Source organism: Pipra filicauda, unplaced genomic scaffold (assembly GCF_003945595.2).
Source record: "Pipra filicauda isolate LSUMZ 115617 unplaced genomic scaffold, ASM394559v2 scaffold62_size3274119_pilon, whole genome shotgun sequence".
Classification (NCBI taxonomy): domain Eukaryota; kingdom Metazoa; phylum Chordata; class Aves; order Passeriformes; family Pipridae; genus Pipra; species Pipra filicauda.
This window is the reverse complement of record NW_024104787.1, coordinates 978,473-987,971: the sequence shown is the minus strand read 5'-3', so window position 1 is coordinate 987,971 and position 9,499 is coordinate 978,473. Positions and strand designations below refer to the sequence as shown.

The window sequence follows — 9,499 nt, the reverse complement described above, 5'->3', positions numbered from 1 at the left end:
CCGGTGCTTCAGTTCCTCACCGCGGAGCGGCTCTAATGAACGCTCTTCCGTCCTAAACACCTCCCATGGCATATGCAGGGTACGCTAACATGTTTGTACAGCTTTGCTTAGCAGTGAATAGATCTGCCCTAACTTCAAAATACATCAGTGGCATGTAGCCTCAGGACCCCCTGTATCTTAAACACATCCCTGGTGGCAAGCCAGATTTCACTGTACACAAAACAATGCTGCTTTCCTTTTTTAGGGCACTGCCTTCACATTCACCTAGAGGAGTTGCAGCCACCTACAGCACATCAGCCAGATGTGAGCCCACAAGGAACAGAGGTGTTTTTGTCACAGGTGTGTTTGTCCCTGCACATCATGGGTGTAGGTGTCAGCCTCTGCACTGAAAAGAATTTATATTTTTACTCTTCTTTTAAAAGAATGTTACTCTCTGAGAGAAATTCAGTGCCTGGGGGCAAAAGGAAAGGATTGTTTTGGTGGTTTTGAATTGAGCATTGTCTCTTTGCGTGCCATGGTACTCCAGTTTCCCACTTGTGGGCTCTTAGCCTGCATGCTCGTGCCTTTCAGCAGACCTTCCTGGTAGTAATGCAATAGTGAAAAGGATTAGTGATGTCTTTCAGAGCGTTGGAAATCTGACAGAGTATTTCTCTGTCTGAAGCAATGAAGTTATGCCTGTATGGAGGTCTTCAGGACCTCCATACCTCCATACCTCCAGGTATTCGTGGTACAAAAATTGGACAGAAGTCTCAATCCTAAATTTCATTCCACAGTATGAACACAGGTGCTCCATGAAGGATTCCTTTAGGATGTATATTGCACATGAAGGAGTAAATTTTACACAGAGAAACTGATCTCTGCTGCCACTGAGCACTGGGCATGAGTGAGGTGTGAGAAGAAATGGTACTGGGGGACCTGCAACCTGTCTGCTCTTGGCTGCTTGACAGCCCTCAAGGGTCACTGCCTCTGGAGTATAGTTTGGAGCAACGCCGGGTCACATCTTGAGTGAGGGGATACAGGAATCTCCTCTTCAATTCCTTCACTCCTCTAGTGCTCAGATCTGAATGCCAGAGGTCTGAGGATTTGAAGAAACCATCACCCATTCCCAACCTCATAAATCCACATGGTTACTGATTTTAGGAAAGCTGCTGATGAGTATCTGTGATAGGAGGTGGTGGCTTCAGAATGAAGATTTGCTTATGCAGAGTATCTGAGGAAACCTTAATCTGAATTAACAACATATGTGAATTGAAAGTGGATTATCAATGTCACATAAATGGATGGATTCTTTAAATTCTTTTCTTCAGAATTAAAATTATTGTTACTTGTTTCAGTATAATTATGAAAGAGAATGTTACAGGTATGTAATGAAATATAACATACTGACCATAAAAGTTAGTCCCAGTTATTTTTTTGTGTGTCTCCCAGCAGGGGAGGTTAGAATACAGTCCTGAATTTTTTTTTAGTAGGAAACTTGTATTGTCTTTACTGCGGATTTTGATAACTCATTCTGATAATGTAGGAATCTGTTTTTATTATGATTGTACTATTTTTAATATTAGGATATGAAATCTCTGAATAAGCAATTAATTAATCCTCACCATGTCCCTGTGAGGTTGGTAAAGGGTTTGTAGCAGTTGCTTCATTCATTGCTTTGCTATGTCTGCTTTTAATGTGGAATACAGCAAGGCAAAGCAGTACTATAAGATATGGGAGGGAAGATGAAAATCAAATCTTATTGAATGCATGCAAGAAAAAAATGTTACTACCCAGCTCAGAATTTGGTCATGCCACCATGATGTACTTGCAAGAAAATATCAGGGGAGCTTTAGCGATTAGGGCGTCTGTTTTATGTCTAATCAAACCCACAGAACATGTAAGGCTTCCACACACACTGCACTGTGGTGAGAACTGGCTTAATAGCAGGGTGTAAATATCATAAAAATAATTGTAAATATGAAAAAATAAATCTAACTGATTTCCTTTTATTTGTAAATAGGATATATCTATTTAAATTACATTTCTTAAAAAAAAAAAAGAAAAGAAAGAAAATTAAAAAAAAAAACCTCTGAGATGATTGCTCTCTGAAGGCTGACTGTCATAACCTGCACCAGTATTGCAGTGCAAAGTGTTGCAGTGCAAAGTGTTACTCCTCACAGTCCCTTTTTTCCATACAGGCAGCTTCTTTCTTTTCCTCAGCAGAAGGTTTATTTAGTACTCAATGATAACTCTCATGTTTGTCTTATTTCTTTGAATGAGCACAAGCACTGTGCTTTTGTTCTTTTCCTTTTCCAGTGCCTTTTTGCTGATTTTCTCTGCATGTATCTGAAAGGTCAGGAAAACAAATCAATATGGAAAAGGACCTCCTGCCCCTTTTAACCTAACCTATAGGAGAGAGGGAAGGGAAATTGTCAATTACATGAAGGTGGACTTTAAATATACTTGAAAAAAGCACAGTGGAAGTGAGAGTTTGGAAGGACAGGTGTCAACAAGACCTATCTCTGCAGTTACAGGGTGCCTTTATGAACTCACAGTCTTCTCCTCTCTGACAGTATATACAGGCAGATCCACAGAGCTAAAACACACTCCATGGAGAGGCAGTGTAACAGGGAATGGCCCTCTCATTTCAGCATTACTGACTGCGAAGGTCTCTGAAAGGGAGGCGCTGGGAGCTGGACTGAGACTCTGCCCCAGTGGTTTGAGGGCTAGCAAATGCTGACTGCTATCTTTTACTGCCTGGGTTTGCTTCGCTACTTTCTGGTCACCACTATCTTATTTCCAATCCTCAAGGTGACCTGCTGCTTATTCTGCAGACAACCCCTGTGCACATTGCAGAACAGCAGGAAGCAGGAGAGAGGCTCCATATCTGCATAGCAACTAGATTTCTGCTGCACCATCACTGGTGCAGTGAGGCCTATAATGGAGTTTTTGTCTAAACTCGAGCCTGAATACTACAGACAAGTTTACTAATCATGGCCTCTGTTTCCAACATCCAGCCTCAAACATTCAGCTGAGAGTCTTCCATTAGGAGAACAGTTCCATAACCTCCTTGGCAGTTAGTGGAGAGGAGATAGTGTCTTATGTTAGATGCTAAAAATTCAGGCCTTAACCACTTAAATTATTTCAGCCTTTAAACATCTGCCTTTGAATTTAGACTTGATTGATCTGTCAGGTCCAAGATCCTTGAACACCCAGCTAAGGCACCCCTCAGCCTCATCCCAGATGTTTAAGAATAACTTTTCACTTACTCCTTATTTGGCAAATACCACAGTGTGGAAAAGGGGCTAATTGCTCTGTCCTCCTTCCAGCATCAAGGTCAGCAAATAGAGAATCACAGAGAGCAAAGCGACCCACCCCTTTAAAGCACAGAGTTGGAGTTTTAAACAGCAGCCATCCGACCTGAATAAGCAGTAACATTTTTTGCACAGATATCAGTGGAAGGGTTCTGCATCCCTTCCCCCACCCACTAGCTGTCTGCTTCATTTCTATTCTCTCTTTCATGTTACATTTTTCTTACTGAATCAGCAGTAGCGATCAAACCCTTCTTTCTTGCATATGTCTACACAAATAACCCTCTTTCAGGGGAAAACAACAGTACCCATGTGTCTCAGAAAGCTCAGCGTTTGTGCTGCTGAGTGTAGGATGGTGGTGCTCCTACTGAACACTGGTATAGAGTGTCAGTTACCAGAGAAGAGAGACAGAAGCAGGGGACAGAAACAATGATGTATTTTACCTCTTTCTGAAGTAATCTGTTTTTCTACTGAAACTACTTCATTAAAAGCTTTTTAAGAATAATGTTCATACTTTGTTTGTAGTAAAAGCCTTCTGCAAAAACCAACTGTTAGAAAAAGAATGTTCTTTTGCAGATGCTAAAAGCTGAAGCCCATGTGGTAGATGTTTTTCAGTCTTCGCTTTTCTTCCTGCTTTCTGCCCTGCACCAATCCTTTACACTTTGGGCCCATTACAGCTCTTCAACTGACTGCACAATGCTGATGGCAGAGCCAGGGTGAAGATAGACCATGCTGGTACGAAGGTGAAGATACACCTTCCATTTTGAAATGTCTCGTGGATAAGCTGTTAACATCTGCTGTAAGTTTGCTGTGCCTCTGGGTACAGTTTTCATACAAAGATCAAACTCTAGGACTCGAAAAACCAAAACCAAGCAAGGTTTTGAGGTTGTTGGGTGAAATTTTTATACTGAAATGCTCTGTGTTGTCAGAAAAGTGAGCCTAAGATTTATATCCTCAGAAATGAAAACTGAAATTGGTCCATTAGTCTGAGCAGAGAACAATTTACCTGCAAATGCCTTTACTCTAAATGAGAACACGGACACTTTACTGGGCAGAAGTAATAGACTTTGAGATAAGATGGGACCATGAGTCTGGCTTCCTGTGCAGCTCCAGGCAGCTCTGCTTCTCTTTCAGGTCTTTGGAAGGCTTCAAAAGGCTGATAATAAAGAATTATTAACATGAAGGCCCCTTACATTGCTGGACCGTAGACACCTTAATAAGCCCTCACTATAGAGGGGGGCCAGATTTTTATCCCAGTGGTGTAGACCTGTAGCAGTGGATTTTAGAGAATTTTAGTGAAATTCCTCTAGAAAAATCCATGTGTAATGGAAATGAAACATTTTTAAAGCAATATATTTTTCTACTGGTTAGCTGCCCCATCCTTCAGCCTATAAAATTGTTTGCGATTCTCAAGTTGGTTTGATATGGCTGGGCAGAAAGACATCTAATTAATCACTATTCACATTGTTACAGGAATTTCCTTCTTGCAGTCTGATGTACCTCAGAAAATGACACTGAACAGCTCAGAATATCTCTGAGGTGACGGTATGGTCACCCATCTGTATCTCGCCTGGGAGCATTTTGCAGACCTTTTGAGGCTTAGTTGCTCAAAACATCTTAAAATTATGTTTCACATGAACTTGTGCTCATCTTTATCTCTCAGTGGAGACAGCAGTGCTGAAGCAGTAATCCCCCCTGGGACTCCCTACCTAATGTATTCTCTAAGTGATCAAGACATTTTGCTTACCTTCTCATCCACGAAAAGAGAAGTATGTGTCTTACTAAGATTTGAACAATGAAAATCAGAGCAAAGGGCTGTAATGAAAAAGACTGATGAAGAAAAGCCCAGGTAATTAACATGTAAAAGTTAATTATTGCAGGCATTACATGTGGACTGATCTGTTTTATCCACACACAAGCTTGGCTGTTTGCTGGAATATGGCAGGGTACACTGAGCACCATGGGCTTACTCAGCATGCTTCACACCACAGCTATGCATTCATTCTGATGATCAGATAACTCCCATCACTCCATGATGTACTGTGTGCTGAAGTCCTTGTGCTATGCTACAGACCTGAGCATCCCACCGCTGAACTATAATAGCAATGATGAAAAATCATCTTCTTAGGGAAATGATCCTCTCCCTGTACTTGGCACTGGTGAGGCCACACCTCAAATACTGTGTACAGTTTTGGACCCCTCACTACAAGAAAGACATTGAGATACTGGAGTGTATCCAGAGAAGGGCAATGAAGCTGATGAAGGGTCTGGAGCACAAGTTTAATGAGGACTGATTGAGGGAGCTGGGATTGTTCAGCCTGGAGGGAGGAAGGCTCAAGAGGGCCCTTATCGCTCTCTGCAAATATCTGAAGGGAGGTTGTAGCAAGATGGGGGTCAGTCTCTTCTTCCAAGTAACAATCTACTGGACAAGAGAAAATGGCCACAAGTTGTGCCAGGGGAAGTTTAGATTGGATATTAGGAAAAATTTCTTCATGGAAAGGGTTGTCAAGCATTGGAACAGGCTGCCCAGGGAAGTGATTGAGTCATCATCCCTGCAGGTATTTAAAAGATGTGTGGATGTGGTGATTATGAACATGGTGGACTTGATAGTGTTAGGTTAATGGTTGGACTCAATGATCTTAGAGGTCTTCTCCAATCTAAATGGTTTGATGAGTCATCTTTCCCCTTCTGCTATTTTAACTCTGACTCTGCTGAAAATTTGGCACCATATTCCAGAAGCTAATCAAGGCCTTGTCTACTGTACTTTACTTGCAATTTCCCTTTAGAAAAAAGCTGTCAAGAGCAACCTGCCAGGGAAGACATTGTAATATTATGCTGAAAGCACATGCAAGGTGAGCCTGTAGAATTGAGATTCTGATAGCTTGTGTTTTTGATTTAAGGCTTTAGCTTAAGCCACCAACAGTATATTCTTTGTATATGTGTGTGTGCATAATATAATTGTGTTTTTACTGCCCACAAATTCACACATAAAATTAGACAGAGCAATCTGTCACTGCCGGTAAATTTGGATTCAGGAAACAGATGTACCTGTATCTCGCAATGTCCTCAGATCTGTAAAAGAGAGAAATTGCAAAGATCCAGAAGAGAAAATACTTAAAAAGTGGATCTCCATTATTTCCAAAGAAGGCATGAACAAATATAGACATTTACTCTGCAATTCTACATGGTAGTTTCTAATCTGCAGTATAATTGCACTTGCTCATATCATAACAAAGAATCCTGAAAATTTTATATGTGGTCAGCAAACCTCAGCCATCTTCTTCTGTGAAATCCTTGGAACAGTCAGACCCATGTGGCACTACCATGCCTTTGGGTTAGACTCCTCCTTCACAGAGCAGAAATGACAAAGATCTGGGTAGCTTACTGGAGCCTTTCATGGGTGACTGGACTTCTAAATTCCTAAAAACACCGAAGGTTTCGAAAACAAATCTAGTCATTGCTGATACACTTGTCCATGCATGGCCATGTATTTGCTAACATAGGAGAGGTAAACTATGATCTCTTTGAGAGGTAAAGTGAGACCTCTTTTTGGAACCCCCTTTCTCTGGCAGACTTTTGGGGTACAGTTATGTCAGGATGTAGATTTGAGTCACCCCTGGTTTGAGGTTTAATTTTGCAAAAGACAAATCTCCCACTCAAACTTTCTGAAGAGCATCTTCCAGGTGCTACCTCAAGCTAGATCTCCCCTTGTGCTGTCAGGGGTGAGAGCAGCAACAATGAGCTAAGGGAACCTCTATAACCTTATGACTGCCATCATGCTGAGTGATCTTGTGCTTCAGTCCTGCATTGAGCAGTAGGGGGAGAAAACTGGGGGAGGCTGCAGGCTGGAGCAACCAGAGATCCATCAACTCTGACGCTAAATTTTCACTTACGGCTAAGCTAGTGCCCTTGGAAAATGCTAAAATCTCAAAAGGTAATGCAGAACAGCACTCACCTTCTCTAATATGTGAGCAATGTCGAGTACCATCTGCATTCTCACTCTGCATTAATAGTAGTAGTAGTAGTAGTAGTAATAATAAGAAAAACAATAACAACAACAATAATTATAATAATGCATTGCAAACTCAGTTATGTCCTTCATTATGAGTTAGAACTACAATAAGCAACATCTGGTTTTTGTGTTTTTCCTGTTTTGGGTTTCCAAGGGCTGTTTGTAAGTCTTCCTGAGGCAGTAGCTTGAATCCCTGAGAGGAGAAATTGTCTTTCCTTTTTCTGAAGCAACCTCTCTAACTAATCCAAGACCTCATCTAAAGTAGTGCTTGGATTATCTTCTGGATGGTTGAGAGTTGGTAAAAAGTAGCAAGGAGTGGAGGAGGCTCTGAAAAAGTCAATTCCAACACTGTGAGTTGTTTCATTGTGGTCATAGGGCTTTATCCCACTGGAAGGGCCAGAGCCTGACAGTGGAGAGGCTGTGTCACTCCAAATTATACCACAGATGCCTCTGCTATCATTACTCCCTATAACTGGTGTCATAGCACGGCCTTGTTGCTAAGTTTTCCTCCTTCTTTTATTATATAGGCCTCTTTCTATCTGCAGGCAAGTCAGGCAGTGAGCTTTTCAGTGATGACAGCAGGCAACAGTATTTACTGAAGAGACTAGAACTGTCAGCTTGGGAAAACATGGGAAGACTGAAGGAAAAAGGAGGCCAGTCCCACTACCTGCCTCAGCTTCACTCAGGCTGAGCTGAGCCTACCAAAATCTTGGAGGTACGAGTGGATCACAGGGACACTGAAGAAAGCAGGCCTGAAGAAATCTGGGAGGGATTAAGAGAGTAAGTCTGTGTATGGTCACCTATCAGTATTAGCGCCTAACTCTAGAAACTGAGGCCAAATGCATGGGAATTAAGTGCTAGTGGGATTAAGTTTGGGCTTGCACACTCCAGCCAGCACTGACAGGAGTGACCACGGAAACAACCAGCAGAGCTCTGCTGCACAGGATGTCCAAGGCAAGGCAGCCTGGCACTCTTGCCAGCAAGAGGTGATGGAGCCAGAGCGTGTCACCACCAGAGTTGTTGACCTGGCACAGCCTGGTTCCTAGAGGGAGTCCGCTTTCATCGGCAACCCAGGAGTGCTCACTCACTGGTCGTCTGTCAGGAGCTGTGAAGAATTTGGAGCTGGATACACGTGGAGTGATTTGAAGCATCTCAAATGCTGCTCTGGGTTTTTCAGCAGAGAAAACACTGCTACAAAAGTCAGTGTTGGTTCCATACATAACTCAGCACTGGAAGAAATCCCAGCAGTTTTGCTGGTCAGTGATTTCTTCAGGGCTGGGAAAAAAGCTTGAGTTAGGCTTAGAGGTTTTGTTTTTCAGCTATAACCTTGATTTGCTCTGACTTCATATGAACAACAAAATCTGTTATGTGTCTCTCTTTATAACCCACCTGCTTGGTGGAGAGTCAGACAATCAGTGCCATACAACCTTTGAGGAAAAAAAATTAGGTTTGTAAATGAAACTGCTTTGATGGCCTGGTTATTGTACATTTCACTTAATTTTGGTATCCCCCTTCTTGAAATCTGAACACACACTTTGAAATAATCATGGTGATTCTGGCTTTTAAAATACCTGCTGGTAATTTTATTGACAATGCAAATTCCCTGATCTCAGTTAAGTTCAGACTTCAGCAGTTGCTTTTCAATCACACCAGCAAATGCAGAAGCAGAATGGGATCCTGATAATCAAAATCCCTGGAAGGCATTCCTTGCCCTCCATGACTTAAGAGAAGGCTGTAAACACTGCATCCAAAACTCCTTGTTATGCTGGCTCAGAAAGTATGGGGTGTGAAACCATTAATTTTCAACTGTGGCACTGAGGACTAAATTTTACTCTGACACTGGAAAAATGATGCAACTCTGGATTTACATGGGTGAGGTTACATTCTGTCTGAGATTTTTGTAGTTGAATAAATTGGGGAAGAGGTTGGAATAATTACTTTTGAGGGGAATGGGATCAGCTCACCCCTTTAGGCTGAAATTTGGGCTGAGACTAAAAGGTACAGTGATCGATTCCTGATACTGCAGAATAATCTAAGCAGACGAGATGTCCTCCTCATTTCTGGACCACATAGAAAAGAAAAAAATAAAGGCAGCTCCCAAGAACACTACTTTTAGCCTAAACTTTGCCAGTTCCTCAAAAAAGACGAAGTGATATAGTAAATTTCTTTGGGAAAGAGGAAAGGACTGTAGTGAATT

General features: G+C 41.9%; 1 long non-coding RNA gene across 1 annotated transcript; it reads left to right on the top strand.

Annotated features, from left to right (window-relative positions):
• The first annotated feature begins 257 nt into the window (after positions 1–257).
• On the top strand, positions 258–8,157 carry LOC113986859. Its single transcript, XR_005566126.1, has 3 exons — positions 258–339; positions 3,968–4,089; positions 7,848–8,157. It is a non-coding gene; the product is annotated as an uncharacterized LOC113986859 (long non-coding RNA).
• Positions 8,158–9,499: the final 1,342 nt, after the last annotated feature.